This window comes from Oryctolagus cuniculus, chromosome 14 (assembly GCF_964237555.1).
Source record: "Oryctolagus cuniculus chromosome 14, mOryCun1.1, whole genome shotgun sequence".
NCBI classification, from domain to species: Eukaryota; Metazoa; Chordata; class Mammalia; order Lagomorpha; family Leporidae; genus Oryctolagus; species Oryctolagus cuniculus.
This window is the reverse complement of record NC_091445.1, coordinates 8651410-8675748: the sequence shown is the minus strand read 5'-3', so window position 1 is coordinate 8675748 and position 24339 is coordinate 8651410. Positions and strand designations below refer to the sequence as shown.

The window sequence follows — 24339 nt, the reverse complement described above, 5'->3', positions numbered from 1 at the left end:
CAAAAACATCAGTGGTTTCCAGAGATTCAAGGAGGGGGTGGGGTGGGGGGATGAATAGGCGGAACCCACAGTACCTCTAGGGTGGTGAAAATATTTTTATTGATGCTATAATGATCTGTAAATGTTATTATTTTTCAAAAGCCATAGAATCAACATCACACTGAGTCTAAGTAAACTGTGGCATTGAATAAATGAATAATGTGACTATATGCTCATCAGTGACATTAAATGAATCATATTAATTCAAGATATTAATAAAAGGAGATACTTGGAAGGGAAATGGGATATAGGAACCCTGTACTGTCCACTCACATTTTCTATAAAGGGGAAGTACTTTAAAGTTGATGCATTGACCTTTTTTTTTAAAAAAGAAAATGAATGTAGTTTTTCTGTATCCAAAAAGGGAAAACCTATGGCACTATGCTTGAGAGTGTATGTCATCTGCAAAATAGCTCAGATAACTAAACATGTGAGCGATTTTCTAATAAAGATCTGAAATCTGATTCTCAAGAATGAAAAAGAGCTCAGCATATCACTAAAAATTTGTGGATAAATGAAAATAGTATCTAATTATTGTCACTAGGAAATATTGAAATTAAAAACAAAATTTCAGTTCAATAATCCTATTTACAACCTATTTAGAATGGCATTTATTGCTCAGTGTATAAAGGAGATAAGTGTATGAGTTGAGATAATGACAAAATTTGTGTTAGGTTTTATATGTATTAACATGTATTTTTATCTCTCTACTAATGTCTTCTACTATCATTAATATAATACTACAACTCTTACTATTTAAAATGTTACTCCATTGTGAAAAATTGTTCTTACCAGGAAAACAAAACTATAATGTGCTGAGCTAGATATTCTAAGAGACAGTACTTCAGACTCTAAAGTGTCCTGAATTTAGATTAAAGTGGTTACTGATTTCCTTAGCTGAGCTTTCTCGCTACAAGAAAAACCAAACATCAGAATCCTGCAAGGCACTAAAACACCCACATGATTGCCTTTGTTGAACTGTTGCAAAGTGTTACAGAGTAAAGTCTACAGGGGTGTTGCTGGTTGGAAACATAGAGATCAGTGGGTATAAAATATATTCAAATGGAGGAAAAATATTATTTCATAAAATAGCAAACATTTCAACCCTGTGTGCAGAACCACAGGATAGAATGATACCTTTATCTAAAGTCACAATAAAGTATTAATGTGAATAGTTTCTGAATTTTTTAGCCAAAGAATATGTGATTTTATTCATTTGCGTTTCTCAGGGTTTTTAATAAAGGTTTCAGATATAACCCTGTGCATTTTCAAATATAAAATGTGCATTCAAAGCAAATACACAGGAAAAAAAGGCAATAGTTCCCTGAACCAAAATAACTGGTTACTGAGTGAGCCAAAGAAAATGCTGTATCAGAAAACAACTTTATTTCTGCATCCTTCTGTTGATTTAAAATGTGTTCAATAGTAGTAAGTCACCTCCTTGGATAGCAACCTGAAAATAACCCATCACTTTTCCTAGTCCTCACTTATGCATTAGGCAGAACTATGAGAACTTTAACTTCGGAATTCTAACTGCAATTCCGAAATTACTGTCTCTGAACACAAAAGCTCCTGCATCTTTTGCTTTGGTGAGATCCTTCTGGGACACTAGCTGTCCTAGCTGGGGCACTCTGACTGCTTTCTACCCATGAGATATCCATGTACTTTTTACTTCGATAAATATAAATACTTCATACTGAGCACGTCATCTTCCTTAGCTTTTAATTCAATGTGCTGAAGCTTCTTTGGATGTTCCCTGAGAGTATAATGATGAGCCCAAGAACACATAGTCTTGTACATTGAATTGTATTGTAGAGTATACTTCAAAAAGGTCAAGGGAAAATTGAATGAAACATTTGGTTTATTTTGGTGCAAAACTTTGAAATCTATAAATGGTTTTTCATAATACACATTTTCCAGGTATGCAGACACAATGAATTTTTCAATTGGTGCTTTTACTAACACCATCCAACTCAAATTCCAATGGCCTTGGTTGTGCATTTGCCCTTCTCAGGTACAGGTTCTGACACCTGCACTCTGAATGAACACTTCTCCTGAGAGTTCCCTACTTCCTACAGTAGGTCCTGTTACTCAAGACATGAAAACAAAAATAAATGCAAAACCAAGGTAATTTTCTTTTATGTGTGGTCCACTTTTGTTTCTTGCGAAAAGCACAGCCCCTTAACTTAATTGCCTTCCAATGGGACTATGACTACTTTAAGATTTATTTATTTATTTGAAAGTCAGAGTTATACAGAGAGAGGAGAGGCAAAGAGAGAGAGAGGGTGGGAGAGAGAGGTCTTCTATCTACTGGTTCACTCTCCAGTTGGCCACGACTGCCAGAGCTGTGCAGATCCGAAGACAGGAGCTAGCAGCCTTCTCCAGGTCTCCCACATGGGTGCAGGGGCCCTAGGGCTTGGGCCATCTTCCACTGCCTTCCCAGGCAACAACAGAGAGCTTGATCAGAAATGAAACAGTCCAGGACTGGGACTGGGGCCCACATGGGATGCCAGCACTGCAGGTGGCAGCCCCACCCGCCACACCACAGCGCCAGCCTCTATGACTACTTACACATCATGACAACTCAGCGTTGCCTTCAAAGCACCTAGTTTGCCAAATCTTTTCTGCCCTTGGGTTCCAGAGATGTAGGGCAGACCCCAGCCACGGTATGATACTGGGCTTATATGCCAATGATCTCTGGCTTAGGAAGAGACAGCTGCTTATCAACCTTTCTCCCTAGGCGCTTTTCCATGCCAGAAATGGATGAAGACTGAGGGGCTGTTAAATCACTTCTGGGTAGTACACTTCTGTCTTTACTTTGGGATTTCATTCTATTTACCATTACTTTTCCTACTAATTTTTGTTTGTTGTCTCAAGCCAATCGTACATTCAATATTTCTTTTGGATCTTACAATGATTCCCAAGAGAAATGTTTTCCAATAATTCCAAGTTTAGAAGGAAGAATTTGGGAATTAGATCTAGTCACTTCCCTATGACCAAAATCATTAAGAGGTAGGAAGGTTGGTGCTTGTAGCTTTCAAGAGTAAGTGCTTCTACCCACTGTCCCGTACCAGATACTGATGCAGGAATCTGTAGTTCTAGCCTTTTGGGTGCCTGCCAGTGAACAAGACAAATGGGGAATGTGGATGGCAAAGGGTGGATAGGAGGGAAAGTCTATTGAGCAAAAAGAGAAAGCAGAGTTTATTGAAGCAAGGGAAAGTTCCCACAGCATGTGGGGTTGCTCAGCAGGAGTCCACTAGGGGAGACTGCCCAGGGTCCGCTGTAACTCTGTAACTCATTCTGTATTGTTTTCAGTTTCTCCTCTTTGTTTTTGAGTATGGAAGCATTTTGTTCTAGGAGTGTCCCTCTGTCCCTCAGGCTTGCGTCCTTTGGGCCTTTTATAGGTAATAACTACAGTAACTCCTCAGCTAAATCCAGCTAGGATTATGATGGAAGAACAGTTGCAATAAATCCCTACTCCTAATTTAAGCAGTAACCTCATTCCCAAAACTTATCAAAGAATATAAGCTTGAATGTGCTCAGGCAAGTTTGTTTGCAAGATACAGCATTTAAGAGTCATACATTGATTGTAAGCAGAGATTCATGAAATAATTATACCGTCAATGAGACAGATAAAGGATATTAGGTACATTAATTCAGTTTCTGTAAAGTGTGTTATAATGGGATTCTATCTGCATGTATTGAATATCATGGTAAGAAACAGTACAATGAATTATTTATGAGTGCTTGTTCCTAATATCATTGTTTTAAGGATATAGATGATTCCTTGTCCTTAACATCAGGGTAGTGTTTTACCTTAAACTGTAACTTTAGTTTATGTCTATTAAAGCTCTTGATTATAAATGTTTTTGGCAAGTCATTGAAACCTTAAAAGATTGATTTTGTTTTTATACTTTCCAAGTGGATGAACATAATGCTATATAATTTGGTGATGTGTGTGTTGCTCTGCTTCATGTAGGTCTCTACTTAATTTTTAACTTTTTTTTTTTGGTTTTTGGATACTTTTATTCAAAACATTTTTTAATTTTTTATTTTTTTTAATTTTTTTTTTTTTTTGGACAGGCAGAGTGGACAGTGAGAGAGAAAGACAGAGAGAAAGGTCTTCCTTTGCCATTGGTTCACCCTCCAATGGCCACCGCGGCCGGTGCGCTGCGGCCGGCGCACCGTGCTGATCCGATGGCAGGAGCCAGGTACTTCTCCTGGTCTCCCATGGGGTGCAGGGCCCAAGCACTTGGGCCATCCTCCACTTCTCTCCCTGGCCACAGCAGAGAGCTGGCCTGGAAGAGGGGCAACCAGGACAGAATCCGGCGCCCCGACCGCGACTAGAACCCGGTGTGCTGGCGCCGCAAGGCAGAGGATTAGCCTAGTGAGCTGCGGCGCCGGCTCAAAACATTTTAATTGTAAGCAATCTTGCTGTAATTCTGTGTGTGTACATATGTGGACATGTGTGTGTGTGTGTATGTTTGTGTATGTGTATTTTTGTAAGATTCCTTTGACTATGACTAGTTTGGAAAAACAACACTTTAGAGCTATATCATATGGCATGAAAATAAATTTTAATGATTGTAGTTATTCCAAATAATAGCCCATCTATGAATGGTATAGAAACAAACACCTCAGGAGTGAAATCGAACAAGTAACTGTCCTGTAGTTGGTTACATTCATAGCATAGTGGAGACAGTGAAAAGTTATTCAGGGGATATTAAGGACATATTCAAATACTTAACAATGCACTGCTGAAATACTTTTAATTATTAAGCTTTGGCTTTTTACCTGTATTTGTATATCTCTCATGAATTTATGTATATTTCACATAAAGTTTTTCTAGGAAATATACTAGCAGTAGAAGAGAACCATATATTTTATTGTAAATTAGCCATCCTAATTTGTTTTAAATTCATTTGAATGTCTCTCTTGTTAAACAGTGCTTAAAACATGAAACTGGAAGTTCAAAAAAAGTAGAAGAGAACCATAGATCTGAGGCAAGTGTTATTTTGCAGTTGAAACTGGAACTTTTCTGAAGGTGATTTACCATTAACAGAGGGAATACACATAAGGACACACACTGTGTTAACAGATATTTCTTAAATCCATTTTCTGTAATTGCTCATATTTTTAAAATGTTCTTAATAAATGAAAGACATTGTCTAAACCATTCTTATTACGGAGATAACATAGTAGTCTGCATAGACAAGCTCTATTAGTGCAATCTGGAGGAGGATGGATGGATGAATTCAGTATTCTTCAAGGGGACACAGTAAAATAATAAATGGGAAGTAATGATCATTTTCATTCCCATGATTATGTAAATGCTCCCCAAGAGGACATTTATACCGAATACCGTCATTGAAATCACCCCTCCTTCTGTTGACTGTGCTGAATGTCTTTGAAGACCTGATTACTAAGCACTTCATAAGGTATAGCATGTGATGCTATCAGTCACCACTGCAGAGGAAAAGCCAGTGTGAAATTCCTTTGTTGCAAGCAACATTTTACAGCCAATATGTGAACACCTCCATAAGGTGTGCTGAATTCTTGCACTCTCATAAATAGTAATGGTTCTTACAGCAAATCCAAAGCACATTATTATTCTTTGAATCATGTTAATGGTTATTTAAAGCATTATTCAGACTGAGGTTGTTTCAGTCAATGATATAAACACCCTTACAGAGGCATTTTTGTCATGCACACATAAGAAATGCCAAGAAATATTTTCCCTTTCAACACCAGCTTACATAGTCTTAGATGGCATCATTGTGAATTATGCAATCTCTTTCTACCTTCTTGGGGTGATTATGTCTGTTTCCAAAGAATTCTCTTAACCTAAGAATGTGTATTGGATATAATAAATATATACAGTTTTATAAAAAAGCAACTCTATGCTCTTTGCTAATGGAATTGTCAGATTTTTGCCTAAAATACTATTGGATATCACATAATTGAGTGAACACATTTATAAAATATTCTGCTTAGTAAATAATTTCTAAAATGGTAATCTAAACCAGAAATGAGCTTCACATCTGAGACACTTTATTTTTAGTCAACCGGTTTAGTTTTGCTTCTGCTCTGTGTCAAAGTCCACAAAAGAACCCTGAAGAAACCAAACAAGAAGTAGGGGATATGGCCTTTTTAATCAATGGGCTTATAATATTTGGTGACAAAAAATTATTTATGAAGAATTTAGAAATCAGCTATAAGAGCATAAGGAAACCAGAATGAGAGGGTGGCAAGGAATTGTCTGCAGAAGTAAAATGCAATTATGATAAGATGGGTGTCAGTCTCATGAGTCAGTATGTGTTATGTTTGGCACAGTTAATGTATTGATGGTATCTGGTTGTAGATTTAGGTCATAAATTATTTCTGTTAGTATGAAATACCTTTTTTCCATCCTTTCAGATTCACTGTGTGTGTATCCTTGTTTATTATGAGGCATTTCTTGCAGGCAGCAAATAGATGTGTCTTGCTTTTTTAATCCATTCAGCCAGTCTGTATCTTTTAACTGGACAGTTGAGGCCATTTACATTTAAGGTGACTATTGATAAGTAACAGCTTGACACTGCAATTTTCCCATAAATATTCCTATTGTTTGGATTCCTTTGTACATGTTTCTATGTTTCTGTGTGTAGCACATCCTTAAGCTTCTTTTGTAAGGCTGTATGAATGGTGACAAATTCTTCTAATTTCTATTTGTTACAGAAGGTCTATATTTCACCTTCATTCATGAGTGAGATCTTGCAGGGTAAACTATTCTAGCCTGACAGTTTTATTTTCTTGACTTGGAATATATCTCACCCAAATCTCCTAGCCTGTATGGTTTCTGATGAGAAGTCAGCTATGAGTCTAATTGGAGGTCCTTTGAAAGTAATCTCATGTTTTCTCTTGTGCACATTTTAGAATCTTTTCTTTGTTTTATTCTGAAGAGTTTAGTACAGTTTGTCATGGTGATGATCTTTTCTGGTCATGTCTATTAGAAGCTCTATGAGCTTCATGCACTTGGATGTTACTTTCTTTCTCCAAATTAAGGAAATTTTCTCTAATTATTTCACTAAAAAGGACTTGTAATTCATTCTTTCTTTCCAAGCCTTCAGGAATGCCTAAGACCTATATGTTGGGTTGTTTGATAGTATTCCATAAGTTTCCAACACTATTGTTTTTATTTTCTAATTTCTTTTTTTTTTTTTTTTTTAGTCAGATAGTAAAATTTCCAGATATTTGTCTTCTAATTTGGATATTCTTTCTTCTGCGTTGCCAAGTCAGTTGTTAAGGCTTTCCAGCACATTTTTCATTTGATCTATTGAAATCTTCATTTCCAATATTTCATTTTGATTTCTCTTTAAAATCTCAATACCATGGGAAACATTTTCACTTGTGTCATGTATGGATTTCATTAATTTGTGGATTTGTTTCTGATTACTTGTAAATAATCTTACAATCAATTTTTTTTTGAATTCTGTTTCCAGCGTTTCTTCAACCTCTTCATCCTTGCCTTCTAGTATTTAAGTGTTGCTATGTTCCTTTAGGAGTGTCATGTTGTCTTCTTTATTCTTGTTTCTTGAATTTATTTCTTTTTAGGCATTTGTGGAGATAATTGCCGCTTTTTCCCCCCTGTGATGGCTTTTATCTTTGGACTATTCTTCTGTGGCTTAGTAGTCTGTCTGTATTCAGTGAATACCCAGAGGTGCGTGCTGGGGATGGAATGGGAGCTCTGTTCAGTGCTCTAGGGTGAGTGGAGTGTCCAGGACGACACCCACATTGCTATTCGCAAATCTCTCTCTTTTTTTAAAATAAGAGTTAGGGTTTGATCTGCTTTGTTGGTGTAATTTCACATTGACCTAGGCACTAGCCCAGGCACTAGCCCCAGTAGCTCCAGTATTCATTAGCACTGACACAAGAACCACACAAAGGATCCATTCAGTCCTCAATGTGAGCACAGATCCTATAGCAATGACTCTCACTAGGCAAACCAGGAGCCCTGAGTTGAGGAGCCACCTGCAGCAACTGTTCAGAGACCCAGCCACACACCCGGTACCACTCCCTCAGTCAGGAGTTCCCGTTCCCCTGTCAGTTCTCCCAGGCAAATTCAGGTATCTCCTCTGCTGGTTGCTGGTTGTCAGACACAGGCTGGAGCAACTTTTACATATGTCCAAAGTGGTGCCTGTCCCCTCTCAGCTAGTTATAGGATGCCTGTGCCAGGTAGTTGGGGAGAGAGAAATGTGCATGCCTTTTTTTCCCTCCAGGTTAGCAGGTACACTGTCCCCGCCTCCCCCCAAGCCAGACTCACGTCAGGCTCTTTCCACAGCTTTATTGCCAGTGGTTTGGTTTGCTACAGTCTGGTCTCAACTCACTCTCCAAAGCTGGTGCTGAGGCTCTCAGCTGCTGGGTTCCTGAGTTGCGTAAGACCACACTCTACGTGTAGATCCACAGTGTCCCTCTAACTTACGTGGAGTTTCCTCTGCAGTTTTCTCCCTGACTCTTCTCTGAAATTCCACTCTCTCTACTTGTTTTTAAGTTATCTTTCCCTAGACTACAGCAGTAAGCTCCCTTCCTCTTCCGCCATCTTGGTATCTCCCTCAACTCAGTAGATTCTTGATATCTCTATTTAAGATATAATTTGCTAATTATATGCTTCTTCCTATGTATATCTCCAATCTCCCTCTTTTCTCTTTATTATAATTTCTATCTTTAGCAATGAATTAAATTTCCTTTCATTTTTTTTAAGTTGCCTAGTTTCAGTCTTCACTCCTCCCTCTGTTGGGCTTTCTCTCACACTCTTTCTTTCTTTAACTTTCTTTATATGTTATAAATATTTTACCCAGTCATTCTACCCATTTTTCCCTAGCCCATTCCTGTATTATAAATGACTTTTTTAAGGATTTGTTTTGTTTTGTTTCGTTTTGTTTTGTTTTTTTTTTTTTTTTGAATGTCAGGGGAGCAAACAGAGAGGGTGAAACAAATGAAAGATCTTCACCCCATGGTTCATTCTTCAAGTGGCTGCAATCACTGAGGCTGGGTCATGCTGACTAGGAAAATCCAATGAAGTCTTCCACGTGGGTGGTAGGAGCTCAAGTACTTGAACCATCATTTGCACAACAACAGGGAGCTGTATTAGAAGCAGGGTATCCAGAACAAGAAGAAGCATTCTCATATAGGATGTGAATGTGCATGTGGGGCTTAACCCACTTAGCTATAATGCCCATGTGTATAGATGACTTTTATTTTTATTGAAGACTAAGCTGCCAACATGTTATCTATCACTCAGATGGCTTCATGTGTACCTCCTATAAATTAGGGATACTCTGATGTATTGCAACAAAATACTTACAAGAAGTCCAGAAATTAACATTGCCATATCCCTACCATCTCATTATCAAACTGTGTGGATGCTTTCCCAATTTATCTCATATTGTTCAGATTGATGAGTCACATTTAGTCACATTTAGTTTGCATCTCTCTTCTATTTTAATTAACTAAAACCCAACTGGAATTACCCTAAACTGGGGGGGGATTGTTGTAATTAAACTAAAGTGCCCAGGGAATAGGAAATATATGGCAAGCAAAAGCCAAGTTTAGAAAGTTCTCATAAGAAAGCAGACTTCTTAAGGTAAAAGACTTGTTGGGTTTTCATTATCAAAACCCAGATGGTTATTACAGGGATCTTTAAATTCTATGCATTAAGTGTTTTATTCATTAATGAATGAATAATGAATATATGTGAGAAGTATTTTTTATAAAACTTTTTGGTGCCTACTTCAATCATTTCTCTTCTATTGAACAATTCTTCCCAAGAGTAGTTCTGTTAATCAGACCCCAGCTGTGGACTCCTGGAGGGCATCTATTTCACGTTCACAGTTACAGGTCCCAAAATCTTTGGACAAAGTAATTGGCTCATTTGGGATCAGGACGTCTCATCTGTTTCTCATCCTTCATGAGAAGGAAACAGGATCCTGCTGTATTAACATAATGGCACTCTCAAGGCATGTCTTGAGTATACAGCATTTGAAGAACTGTGCTCAGAATAAGGATATTATTTTGAATAGAAAATTATACATTTTCATGTGGCTTATAAAACAAAATATTTAATTTGTCAATGTCCTTATTTTCATTTTTAGATTAAAAAGCAATTTAAGGATTGTGTTATTAATCACTGGCTCGGATGTTGATACATTAGTTACTTTTCATTCATCATGTTTATTTATTTAACATTTCAGTTCTCTGTGTAGTATTTATTTTGGATGATTATAATATACTCATAGTTTTCTAATTACCTACATTTTACGCCAGTCCTTTTCACTTCATATAGCAAAAATAATCCTTCTTTTATGTGTTCTCTTTTAATTTTAAATTTTTTTAATTTTTAAACATTTTTTAAGATTTTTATTTTATTTATTTGAGAGCTAGAGTTACAGACAAAGAAAGGAAGAGGCAGAGAAAACGGTCTTCCATCCTCTGGTTCACTCCCCAAATGGCTGCAGTGGTTGGATCTGGGCTGATCCAAAGCCAAGAGCCAGGAGCTTCCTCCAGGTCTCCCACGTGGGTGCAGGGACCCAGAGACTTGGGCCATCTTCTACAGCTTTCCCAGGCCGTAGCAGAGAGCAGCACCCACATGGGATGCTTGTGCCACAGGTAGAGGCTTGGCCCACTACGCCACAGCAGCAGCCCCTATATGTTCTTCTTTAAGGATGTGTTAATGCCATCACTATGATAGATCTGCCAGATGGAAAGTTCTCATGAGACAAGTATTCTGAACTCCAAACTCATTTTCCAATTCCCTTCTTTGTATCTCATGCCCATCACACAAACACGGTCCAAATTAAGTTTTGACTTGATTTTCCTCCACCACAAAAAATTGTCTCCCCTTATAAATGTGCTCACTCACCAATGGCATTTGTATGCAAGAAATACAGAAACCAAGTATAAGTTCTTTCTTTCTTAGATTTCCTGGAAGACGTAGTATATGCCATCCTTTCATTTTTGCAATATCACCAATAATTTTAGACTTTGTACAAACAAAGCAAAGGTCTATTTTTGAAAGCTAGATCCTAAATTTTCATATTATTATAGATATTTTAACTTCATTACATTAATTTAATTTAAATTCATGTTAACATTAAAAGTCAACCCAGAATAGGCTGGTACCAAAATTAAGCAAGTTACAAAAGGCAAACAGTTTTGCTATAGAAGACTTTGTGAATGCATGTAAATAGTTGAAATATGCAGCAACTTTGAAATAAAGCTCAGGAATTTTTTTTGAAAAAACTTTCCTATCTAATGAACAATATTTTTGCAGTAAAATGTATTAAAATCTTTATATATTATTTAAAAATTCACAATGGTATTATGAATATATAAGTAGTAAAGGTATAAAAATACTGAATTCTGAAAAATAGTTTTAATATGTAAAAAAATCAAGAAGAAAAAGCACCCAGCACTCTGGCCTCAGAATCAGCCCTTAAGGCATGCGGATCTGGCTGAAAAGCCCATGAGAGTATTTCAGGCATGGAAAGCCAAGACACTCTGGGAAAAAAAAAAAAAAAAAAGAAAAAGAAAAAGAAAAAAACCTAAATAAAAGATCTCCGTGAGTGAGATCCCAGTGGAAAGAACGGGTCATCAAAAAAGGAGGTACCTTTCTCTGAAGGGAGGAAAGAACTTCCACTTTGACCATGGCCTTGTCTAAATATGATCAGAGTCAGTGAACTCAGGGGGCTTCCTTGGCAGCTCATGACAAGAGCCTAGGGTGATTACTGATGCCATAAACAAGAGTGTCAATTTGTTAAGTCAACAACAGGAGTCACTGTGCACTTACTCCTCATGTAGGATCTCTGTCCTTAGTGTGCTGTACATTGAGATTTAATGCTATAACTAGTACTCAAACAGTATTTTTCACTTTATGTTTCTGTGTCGGAGCAAACTGTTGAAATCTTTTACTTAATGTATGCTAAACTGATCTTCTGTATATAAAGAGAATGGAAAATGAATCTTGATGTGAATGGAAGGGGAGAGGGAGTGGGAAAGGGGAGGGTTGCGGGTGGGAGGGACGTTATGGGGGGAAGCCATTGTAATCCATAAGCTGTACTTTGGAAATTTATATTCATTAAATAGTAGTTTAAAACAACAACAACAACAACAAAAATGTATTTAGAACAAAAAGGTCACATGATTAGAAGTAACTTAGATTTTTGATAAGTTTTGGATATATGTTTTTATTTTATGTGTTTAAATTTTTCTTTAAATATTTTCCTGTTATAAATAGAAAAAAAGTGATCTATAACATTAGCTACATGTCCTGATTTGCCTTGAGAATGGCAGAAGAATAAAGTGACTTTTGGAATCATGAAAAAAAAAAAAAAACACCCAGAGATATTATAAATTGAGGTTTACACAGTAAGTGTTAAGTATGTGTGAGGATGAAATAAATAAAAAAAGAGAAAAAAAGGATAAAATATGTAGGAAAATAAAAATATGCTTAATTATGGACTAGAATTCCCTGTCTGTAATTCAGATATTGTAGTGATGTCAGATATTTTAAATTATCCTGATTATAAAGAACTAAAATATAAGATATTCAATATTTGCTGCTGTTGCTTAGAGCTATTGGGATCTTCGTGGTGAAACATTCATTTAGCCTATTAAAATGCCCTGAAAATTAGTAACACAGAAAATACAGCCAGATATTTTATTTTAAAAAATACCTTTATTTATTTTTGTTAGATTTATTTTATTTATTTGAAAGAGTTACGGAGAGAAGTAGAGCGAGAGAGCAAGAGAGGGCTTCCATCTGCTGGTTCACACTTCAAATGACCACAATGACCAGAGCTGAGCTGATTTGAAGCCAGGAGTTTCCTCTGGGTCTCCTACATGAGTGCAGGTCAAGGACTTGAGCTACCTTCTTATTTTTTTTTAAATGATTTATTTATTTATTTGAAAGTCAGAGTTACACAGAGGGAGAAGGAGAAACAGAGAGAGAGAGAGAGGTCTTTCATCTGCTGGTTCACTCCCCAGTTGGCCGCAATGGCTGGAGCTGCACCAGTCCAAAGCCAGGAGCCAGGAGCTTCTTCCAGGTATCCCATGTGGGTGCAGGGGCCCAAGGATGTGGGTCATCCTCTATTGTTTCCCCAGCCCATAGCGGAGAGCTGGATTGGAAGTGGAGTAGCTGGGTCTCAAATCAGTGCCTATATGGGATGCCAGTACTGGGGATGGAGGCTTTACCAGATACACCACAGCACTGGCCCCACTCCCAGATAATTTTAATCTCTGACCTTGCTTTAGCTAATTTCCTGAACCATTCTCCAGAGTTATTACTCTTGATTTTCTATAGGTACTGGTTCTTTTTGTATCTTATTCATGATTCTGGATTCACTCATTTATTCCAAAGAAGAGCATACAAGGGAAATAAAAAAGAGCAATTTGAATTGTATCAGTTGTAGGGAAAATTTTAGAGACAATATAGATGTTAAAATATAATCAGGAAAGGAGAAAACAGCATTAGGAATAGTGATCTAATTTTCAATATTGTCTTCTACAAAATAGTAACATCTGCATTTTATCATTAAGACAGACAAACATCCCTGAAGAGGGCTCTTGGGGCACTTGTGTTTAATTGGAAACTGACTTCATTTTTTTCTGTGATATTCACTTGGTATATTACATCTCCTCATTTCAATACATTTTCATTTATCTTATAAGGATTTCAAAGGAGAATGGAAACACTAGCAATGGTCATGCATTTCTTTTTTTCATTAATCCAAAATAACTCTATTATCCTCATGCAAATATTTTATGTAATTTTAGCCTAAAGGAATACCCACAAATTTAGAAAATATTTTTTTTCTTAAATAATCTTATCCTAGTTTTTTGAGAAGTGACCCAGTCATACATGTTAATTCACAATTTCTGTTATTTTGAGTTTGTTCTTTGAGCATTCTATTGGATTCCTTTGTTGAAATTGACAAAATTGTATATATAATCCATGTGATCTATACTGAGTTCAGAAATTTTAGGATCAAGTGCACTCAGGCATATTAGAAATAATATTTTTCATCCATAAGGTTGGTAGTTGATCAAAACACAATCTCTGCTTATGGATAACTAGTTGTTTTGATATTTGTCAAATGCATTTTCATATGTTTTTACTTTGCAATTCACCAAGGCAAAAAAAAAAAAAAGAGAACACCTCTAAATGAATTTGAACCTACATGAGTGTGCTAGGTGTCTACTTGATAATAAAGCATAAAGAGCAAAGAAAACAAAAACTAAGGCTTGGCAATGCAGGGAGTATCCAGAGTGTAAAATTGCACTGGTTGCTGTCTTACCCTGAGATGCCATTTGAAAATGATTAGGGCTTTTCAGTGGTTTGTCCACAGAATCAAGTAGGAATGGCTCTTATTAGGAAGCAGTTGACTGCACATGCCTTGACCTCAGTACCAAGTTCTATTGGATAGCACATGGGATGATCCCTTACCCTGAATTTTACCAAGAGACTCATTTTTCAACAAAGTTGACAGAAACCAAACCACTAAACCCTCCTATCTTCACACTGTCTTTCCATTACTTCCATTATGTAAGGCAATAAATATCAGTTTAAAATCTAAATATAGAGATGATAAAATTTGACTCAGCATGAATAATGAAACAAGAAATTCACTTGATGTATACATTCAAAAGACAAGAAATCAAAATGACTTCTAAAGGTTCTGTACCTTGACCTAAACCTCTTCTTTACCATAAAAAAATTTCTTTTGCTATGTGAATATTGTTCTCAGTAGTACTCTGCATACAGAATCTCTGTTTCAATAAACTGATCTCTAAAGCATTCCTCATTACAGAGTGCTATAGACACCAAAGAGTGTTCAGCCCAAGCAATAGTGAGGATTCAGCACAAAGCATACACAAGGAAGGTACATAGGATGACCTATATTAAGGACACCCATAAAGAATCTAGAAGAATAGACAGTCCACATATTTGGATAATCTTCAGAAATATTGTTGATCTGATTCCCTATTTTCTGATGAGAATGGGGGAAGTGATCAGATATTTATTGCCTGGCAAGTGTTTAGAATACAGATAATCTCTTATGCCACTTAACTGAGATCCAAATAGGGTGAGTTTCTGAGATGATAATGGCAAAGGCAATGAGAGAAATGCTTGCATAAAATTAACATAGCCCCCTGGCATATGATGGTGTCAGTGTTTTGAATTTGACCATCCTCAAAGATGTAAAGTGGTATCTTATTCTTGTTTTTAATTTGCATTTCCCTGAGGATACATGTTATGGGAAACATTTTAATATGCTTATTTTCCCTGTGTATACCCTCTTTGGTGAAGTGTTTATTAAATTCTGTGGCCCATTTTCAATAGAAAGGTTCAGTTTTTTACTGTTGAATTTTAAGTACTGTTCATATATTTTGTATTGCATTCTTTTAGCATATATCTTTTTCAAACCTTTCCCCCTAATCAGTAGGTTATATTTTCTTTCTCTTGACTATGTGTTTTGCACAGCAGAAGATTTAAATTTTAATATAGTCAAGTTTGTCAAAGTTCTTTATCACGGATTGTGAATTTGATATAATCTACAAAGGTGTCTGCAAGCTCAAGGTCATTTATATTATCTCCTATCACTTCATAGCAGATTTATGATTTTATGTTTTGCATTTATATATGTGATCCATTTTGATTTAATTTCTGTGAAGATTTTATGGATTGTGCATAAACAAACATTAATCTCAGTCATAGTCACATTTCAGGAAACCTTTTGTGTAATGTCTAACTTCAGGTGATGTCATTTCCTTTATTGACTTTTAAAACTCAATATTCTAATTGAGTTAATTTTCTAAATAAATGTATCAGCTATCTACCCACACAAAGTTGAAAAATTATATAGCCTAAAAATCATGAGAGAAGGGTCAGAAGAGTCTAATTGAAGTTATATTCATATACTATAGCTAGTTATCTATCTACTTTGTTGACAAAGAATCATTGTTACAATCATTTTGGTATTTCCATGCAGAGAGGAGACACATTGCTCAACCAGAGGTATTTGTATAAGGAAGCAGTGGTCCAATAACAAGTTTCTGTGTAGCTCACTCAACAACAAGTTTAGTCATTAAACTTTCTCTTTTCTCTGATATTAACTCAGAAGTCGGTGTGAAGTCCATAGAACATGTTATACTTTATAAACAAGACTATACACTATGCCCATTTATCAATTATTATGCTGTAAATTTTATGTCAACATCATTTAGAATTTTGTGTTTTGGTTTGAGACTTTATCTCAAGATTTTGTTAAGTTTAAGCCATTATTTCAAGACTAACAATGCATATGCTGAAGTGAATGAATAAGTTAGAAATAATTGTTTCCATGTTCAACTCCAAATTATCAATCAGGAATTAAGGAAGTAAGAGCGTGATTGCATTCCATTTATAAGTGGAATAATTGAGATGGAATATAAATTAGTACAGAAGTCATAAAGCAGCCCTTTGATTGACAAGGACAGTGTAGGTGTGATTCTGATTAAGGTTAGCAAATCTTCATCAGGAAAACACTTTAACATGTTTAGAGATATGTTTTATATTAGTTGAGTGTATGTATCATACCTGTTTATGAGGATAAACAAGAAAAGACTTTATTAACCAACTATTTGAGCCATATTTTGTGATGATGTGCTATTTTAATCTCAATGAAAACTTGGCATTCATGCCTATGCCCTGTTTTATGAACTAACCTAAGTTTGTAAAATATAAACAGGAAATAATTTGTCATTATCATTTTAGCATTTTTCTGTAAGGAAACTTTAGAATCACAGAAATTAACATACTTTCCTCCTTTTCTTACCCAGGAAGTCACAGTGTGTCCTAATCTAGCATCTGCATTTCTCACTTCTCTCAAGACTTGTCTAAATCAAGGATAAATTGCAAGACTAGACATAATGACCTAATTCATGTTAATAGACCCCCAGGAAAATAATTTTTATAGCAGTTACAACAATAACTACTATATTCAATAAAATATTATTTCAATATATTTAAATAAAATATATTTCAATAAAATACTATATTCAATCAAAAACTACTACTGATTCAATAACAGCCTAATCAAGTATATATATTATCAAGGGCAGATAAAAATAGTATTGTAATGAAGTTATAATGAAGTTAAAAGCAAAAGGCTCCTTACAATATTACTCAATACAGTACCTGTCTTTATAGGTGAAATGTGTTTTAGTTTGGAGTCTAAGCTGCCTTTTCAAGTGTGTTGCATCCATCTAAATGCATATAAACAGGTAAGTCATATTTCTACCAAAGCATGCTCATTAAACATTTCATTCTGAGATGTAGCACAGGTATTAATACAGTAAATTTTGGAGAGGAATTGTCTCATCCAAATGTGGTTTTATTGATAACAAACAATGTGGTATTGGACAAATCATATATTATCTATATACCTCTGTTTATTATACTGGAAAATGGGTGATAATGATATCAGCACACATTTTCATAAGATTGTTATAACATATATTGATATTTTGAAGGACTTAATGCTTGGAATGTACTACATATGTTTATTAAAGAAATACGGAATAATATGAACATGTTGCTAATTTTGCCATATGAGTACACAGAGTTATAACTGCCTTAAATGGCTCCTTGGTATACTAAAGCATTTTTTTTAAATTTTTTAAAGATTTATTTACTTATTTGAAAGAGTTACACAGAGAGAGAGAAGGAGAGGCAGACAGAGAGAGAGATTTTCTATCCACTATTTCACTCCCCAGAGGGCAGGAACGGCCAGAACCGTGCCAATCCAAAGCCAGGAGCCAGGAGCCAGGAGCTTCTTCCGGGTCTCCCACATGGGTTCAGGGGCCCAAGGACTTGGGCAATCTTCTACTGCTTCCCCAGGCAATAGTCGAGAGCTGGACTGGAGGTGGAGCAGCCAGGACTCAAAACGGTCCCATATGGGATGCTGGCACTGCAGACAGGCTTCACCCGCTACACCGCAGTGCCGGCCCCCAAAGCATTTATTTAACATAATCCGTTTAACCCAGCCACTTGTGATGAATATTCAGGATTTTATAGTGCTCTTACTACACTTTTCAAATGCTACTACTATAGGGCTTCCTGTACAAACATCTGAGTGTTCAGTGAGAGTATTTCTGTAAGGTAGATTACCACAGAAGGTGTAATTTTAATTTTGATAGATACTACCAAATGTCCTGGCAATAATTTGAAGGATTATACATTTTCAAAGAACAAATAAAATTTCCCATTTCCCTCAGTGGCTTTTCAATGCTGAAAATGTATATATTATATCCGCTCCAAATTGTAATAGGGTGCCTTGCTTTCAGGGTAATTCCTTTAGTGAACCAAAAGCTGTTTGAAATAAGAATTCAGGGCAATCTCTTTTAACCAAGGTACTGGGATGTGTATTATCTTGTCTATCACACACCTCTGTTAGAAGTGAACTGCTACCCTACAAATCATAACATAGGAATGTTATGATCTTAGATGGAGTAAAGGGTGGATGAACATGGGGGAGGGTAATTTTCTTTCATGAACTCTATAATTTTAATACTTAACTATCTTCCAAGACTGTCATTCCCAAGGAAGAGTAGCATGAGACCTTTTGTCATGAACAAAATGGCTATTGAAAGAGTTAGTAAAGATGGTGGCTACCCTATATTATGTAGGCACATGTATGCAGTATTTATTACGGATATTGGCTCCTGTGGTTACAAAAGTTGAGGAGTCCTAACACATGACCTCTGTGACCTGGAGAACCTGGAAATGCACTTGTAATTCATTCTCAATTGAAAGGTCGTAAGTGGTTGGGAGTTGTGGGTCTGGAGTAAGCCCCTGACTGCCACAGCCTGAGAACCAGGAGTGGAGTTCCAGCTGCAGAGGAGAAATAACATTTGCTTTTCCTCTACCTTTTGTTTTGTTGGACTCTCATGGCTGGGAAGATGTTTGTCCAGAGTGATGATGCAGTTTGATCTTAACTCAATAGACTGACTCAAATGCTAATCAAGGGCTGGTGCTGTGGCACAGCCTGTTAAAGCCCAGATCTGCAGTGCTGGCATCCCATACAGACACTGGTTTGAGTCCCAGCTGTCCGCTTCCCATCCATTTCCCTGCTAATTTGCCAGGGAAAGCAGCAGAGGGTATCCCAAGTCCTTGACTCCCTGCACCTGTGTTGGAGACCCAGAAAAACTCCTGACTTCAGATCAGCTATGCTCAAACCATTGTGGCCACATAGAAAGTGAACCAGGACATGGAAGACCTCTGTCTCTCTGTCTGTACTTCTCTCTCTATAACACTTTCAAATAAAATAAATCTTTAAAAAATGCTAAACCACAGAATCTTCTGGAAGCACCATCTCAGACACATGTAAAAATAATGTTTACCAGTTACTTGTGCCGCACTTAGCCCAATCAGGTGGGCAAAGAAAATTAACCATGACAGTGAATGATGAAGTTTAAAAGTCTCATTATTTTAGGTGATAACAACAAATAAGTTCAAAAGTGATGAAATAGTCAATTGATTCAGCACCAAAAATCCTTCACCGATTTAGTTTCTTTTTTAATAATTTTCTTCAGTTGTATAGAGAATATTTAATTTATTATGTATTTTAGACCAAATAAGTCTGTGCATATCAAGCATATTCAGAAAATTTTTTCCTTTCATGAGATTCATACGTGACTTGAAAAAATATGCCAACTTTGTGAATTGTTACTAAAAAAAATGAATTTTAACTCAAATATTTTACTTTATTTCAATTTTATATTTATTTGAATATTTAACCATTTTTTCTTTGTTAAAAAGATTTATTTACTTATTTGTAAGGCAAAGTTACAGACAGGTAGAGCTAGAGAGAGAGAGAGAGAGAGAGAGAGAGAGGTTTTCCATCCGCTGGTTCACTCTCCAGATGGCTGCAAAGGCCAGAGCTATGCCAATCTGAAGCCAGGAGCTTCCTTCGGGTCTTCCATAGGACTTGGGACACCTTCCACTGCTTTCTCAGGCCATAGCAAACAGCTCAATCAGAATTGGAGTAGCCGGAACTCGAACCGGCACCCATATGGGATGCCAGCACTGCAGGTAGCAGCTTTACCCTCCATGCCATGGCACCCGCCCCTGTCTAACCACTTTTGAGAGAAGAAAAGGTCATGGACTGATAACATTCTATTCGAAAATATTGCAGTTGGACTTTGGATGGAAATTATATCTTTACCAAGGTGCTTCAGAAACAGCATGGAAAAAGTAATGAAAAGGTGAATTAATTTCAATGCAGACATATTTTAAATACATGCATTGTTTTCTTCATAGCACACACTTCCCAAGAAAGTTCTGAAAATCCCTCCTGCTTGTCAGACTTAAAACTGGGATGCAGGTGTCCCAGGGGGCAGCTTAACCACTGTGCCACAATGCCCATCTCTGCATTTTTACACTGCAGGTCCACATGCCATCTTCCACATCCAGGTCCTAAAGAGAGCTTCTAAATGCTTCATTCTCAAGGAGTAATGGTTGGTTGTGAGGCAGCAGAATCACGCTGCATATGGATGCTGAGATCTATCATGGCTCCATGTGGATCTGCCATGGCTAAATAATGGGCTGTATGTCTTTTTAAATTTTATTCTTTAAACACAATTTAAGAGAGAAAGAGAGGGAGGGGAGGGGAAAAGGAAGAGAAGACGAGAAAATAGAAAGAGGGAGAAGAGGGGAGAGGAGAGGAGAGGAGAGGAGAGGAGAGGAGGAGAGGGAAGGGGAGAGGAGAGGAGAGGGGGGGAGAGGAGAGGAGAGGGGAGGAGAAGAGAGGAGGAGAGGGGAGGGGAGAGGAGAGGAGAGGAGAGAGGAGGAGAAGAGAGGAGAGAGGAGAGAGGAGAGAGGAGAGGAGAGGAGAGGAGAGGAGAGGAGAGGAGAGGAGAGGAGGGGGGGAGGGGAGAGGAGAGGGGAGGGGAGGGGAGGGGAGGGGAGAGGAGAGGAGAGGAGAGAGGGGAGGGGAGGGGAGAGGAGAGGAGAGAGGAGAGGAGAGGAGAGGAGAGGAGAGGAGAGGAGAGGAGAGGAGAGGAGAGGAGAGGAGAGGAGAGGATTTTCCATCTACTGGTTCATTCCCCAAAAGTCTTTATAGGCTGGAGCTGGGAATGAGCCAGAGCCGGGAACCAGGAACTCAGTCCAGGCTTCCTTTACATGAGTTCTTTCTCTGTGTTCTTAAAAATACTTGTGGAGAAAAAAGTACATATGCGTGTGTATACATACATATGTATGTGTATATCTGTGTGTATACACACACACATAGATGCAACAGAAAAAATAAAACAGTATAGCTTTACAAAGATACATTTTAATTTTCTGTAATTATGCATGTATATATGTGTGTGTGTATGTATGCTTGTTTTGTGTACATTTAGAAAGTTTAGAAAACAAGTAAAGTACCAGACAGATGATTTATCCCCTAATGTGCTTGTAGAGGAGGTAAGTGAGGAAATAATATTATAGCTGTATGTACCAAGGGAGTGACATTCAAAGTAGGAGGAATTTCCCAAATCAGCCAAGAAATAAATTTTACATTGAAGTATGTTTTTGAAGGGCCAGCGCCGCAGCTCACTAGGCTAATCCTCCGCCTTGCGGCGCTGGCACACTGGGTTCTAGTCCCGGTCGGGGTGCCGAATTCTGTCCTGGTTGCCCCTCTTCCAGGCCAGCTCTCTGCTGTGGCCCGGGAGTGCAGTGGAGGATGGCCCAAGTCCTTGGGCCCTGCACCCCATGGGAGACCAGGATAAGTACCTGGCTCCTGCCATCAGATCAGCGTGGTGCCCTGGCCACAGCGTGCCGGCCGTGGCGGCCATTGGAGGGTGAACGAACGGCAAAGGAAGACCTTTCTCTCTGCCTCTCTCTCTCTGTCTCTCACTGTCCACTCTGCCTGCAAAAAAAAAAAATAAAATAAAAAGGAAAGAAAAGAAAAACTACTATAGAGTAATCTTGCCATTAGCTTTATCAAAGATAAAATGTATTGCCACTTCAGTAGACATAAGAATTATGACTGGCTAGTCCCTTTTGAATATGCTGCAAAAACCTTCGTTTCTTAAACAATGCTAAAGCAGAAACAGTTTTTTGGTCTAGAAGAATCCCGAAGCAATGGGACAATGACCAGAGAAAGATGTTGGGACAGTGGACTTACAATTTTTAGTAACTCAAACTGCATGGTCTTTTAAATTTTTTAGACCTCAATTAATGCATATTTAAAGAGTCCTGTTATATTCTGTTATAACCATCTCTTGTTAAGAGGTGTATATTCATTACTTCATACTTTCGTCTTTAAGGAAATATACACACACACATTCAGATGTTCATCTTTCTTCAGCAGTCTGCAGTAGTTTTCATGACTCAATAAATGGATCACACCATACAAGTCTGTTCTTTGGAAATCAATCACTGGTCTAGCTCTAAAATCCACATTTGTGAGGTAGGGTTCCTCCTTGACTTGAAGTATGCTTATCTCTATACATGCCATTTCTTCTAAATCCCTGTCAGTGTGAGTGACTTCAACCCATTACTCCATCCTGATGTGTGGCTCCTGACTCACTCTGACTTTGAATTAATACCCTGAGGACCTCTAATTCCTGAGAACTGTGGATTTAGAATGCCTCCTAAATTTGCTGCACTGTTTCACTCATTTTTAGTCTTGGTTTATTTCATTATCCTGTTATATGCCATGTCATGGATCAGAAATAAATCTATTATGCTTGGTTTATGTGACTATTAGGCCTATTCAAGGCAAGGGGAATATAAATTCGTGCTAGACAACTTTCTTTCAGTTATCAATATAAAATATATGTGGTAAGTTGGAAATTTGTCTCATGGTTAAGTAGTATATAAAGAACATCTTTGTCATAGTTTAGAAAGAAGAAAAAGTATAATTAAGTTAACCTTATTTGATTGGAGAGAAATTCCTAGAATGACTCACTTAAATGTGTTTCTCATAATAATCAAATTGATCTGACCATCAAGCTGTACTTCAGGTTTGAAAGCCAGTGGTAGAGTCTAGTGGATTTCAAGTGAGGTGATTGTGCATCTGAGGGATCATTTCTGGTTGTCACAATCGGCACGGCACACCTGGCGTCTGGTGGGTTGAGGACGCAGTGCTGCTAAAGAATTAGCTGGTTGAACACATCTATAATACTGACTGAAGTAAATGAACTAAATTAAGACTAACATTCTGTTTCCAAAAGACCAAGAACAGCCCATTTCTTTTCTAAATAACTGGGAATGCACACAGAGAACACAAGATCACTGAGGTATGCATGAAACACACAAAAAGCATATTTAATACTGGACACTATTTGTGGAACACCATAAGAAACAAAAGAAGGATAAATATTAAAATTCCATGATGTCTGTCAGAGTTGTGATAAGCTAACATCAGATGAGAGGACTAGAGTTTCTAGAAACCTCTCTGTCTCCATGGAAACAAAGTCCTTCACTTTCTCATCTGGGAGGAATACTACCCCATCTTGGCAGTAACAAGAACAGCTGCTGGAAACAGAATTATTTTCTATTGCTGCAAGTTGACTTAGACAGTCATCATGTCTTTTTTTTTTAATTTACAGGACAAGTGCGTGCTTCGAAAGTATTTCTTTCTCCAAAGCCATAGAAGAATACTCATAATGGGATCAAAACACATAAAGCACATGGGACAGTGCCTGTACATAGTGTTCAAAATATTTTGTCCAGTATTGTTATCAACAGCAGTGTTATCATCATCATCATCATCATCATCTTCATCTTCATCTTCATCTTCATCACCACCACCACCACCACCATCAGCAGTAGAAAGGATTGAGGTCAGTTCCACATCATCCTTTCTCAAGACAGAGCTGAAACAAAATGCCATTCTTAGATTTGACCATGACATTAGCACCTACATTTAAACTACTGTCCACTGTGACCACAGTCACATAGTGTCAATTTACTCCTATTTGAGGTCCATAGGCTTCAACTACTTTAGAAAGAATCAGGTAACTACAGAAGAATGTCTTGCTTTGTGAGGTATTTGGGATCCCAAAGACTAGTTGAGGATAATGCAATATAGTATATGTTTCCAATAGGATTATATCATATTTATTTAGGCTTCTCAGTTAAGAGCCTTTATATTCTTTATGCATTTTATTTATCTTAAAATCTGTCCTAAATATAGCATAACGTTTATAGAGTCACTGAACATGATAAAAGGTTATAATAATCCTTTAAGACAAACTTACTAGATATTCTATTAGGGAACATAAAAGACTTTATGG

The 24339-nt window shown here is 37.2% G+C and overlaps 1 long non-coding RNA gene across 3 annotated transcripts in view; it reads right to left on the bottom strand.

The window, feature by feature from the left end:
- LOC103349540 (uncharacterized) overlaps positions 1-24339 on the bottom strand; it is a 71604-nt gene that overhangs the window by 12720 nt on the left and 34545 nt on the right. The window contains exon 5 of one of the 3 annotated variants that reach the window (XR_011382099.1): positions 23764-23919. The exons of 1 other annotated variant lie outside the window; for it this stretch is intronic. This is a non-coding gene — a long non-coding RNA (uncharacterized lncRNA). Of the gene's footprint in view, positions 1-23763; positions 23920-24339 lie in introns of those variants that run through there. One more of the 3 variants, XR_007922559.2, reaches the window with a different exon arrangement.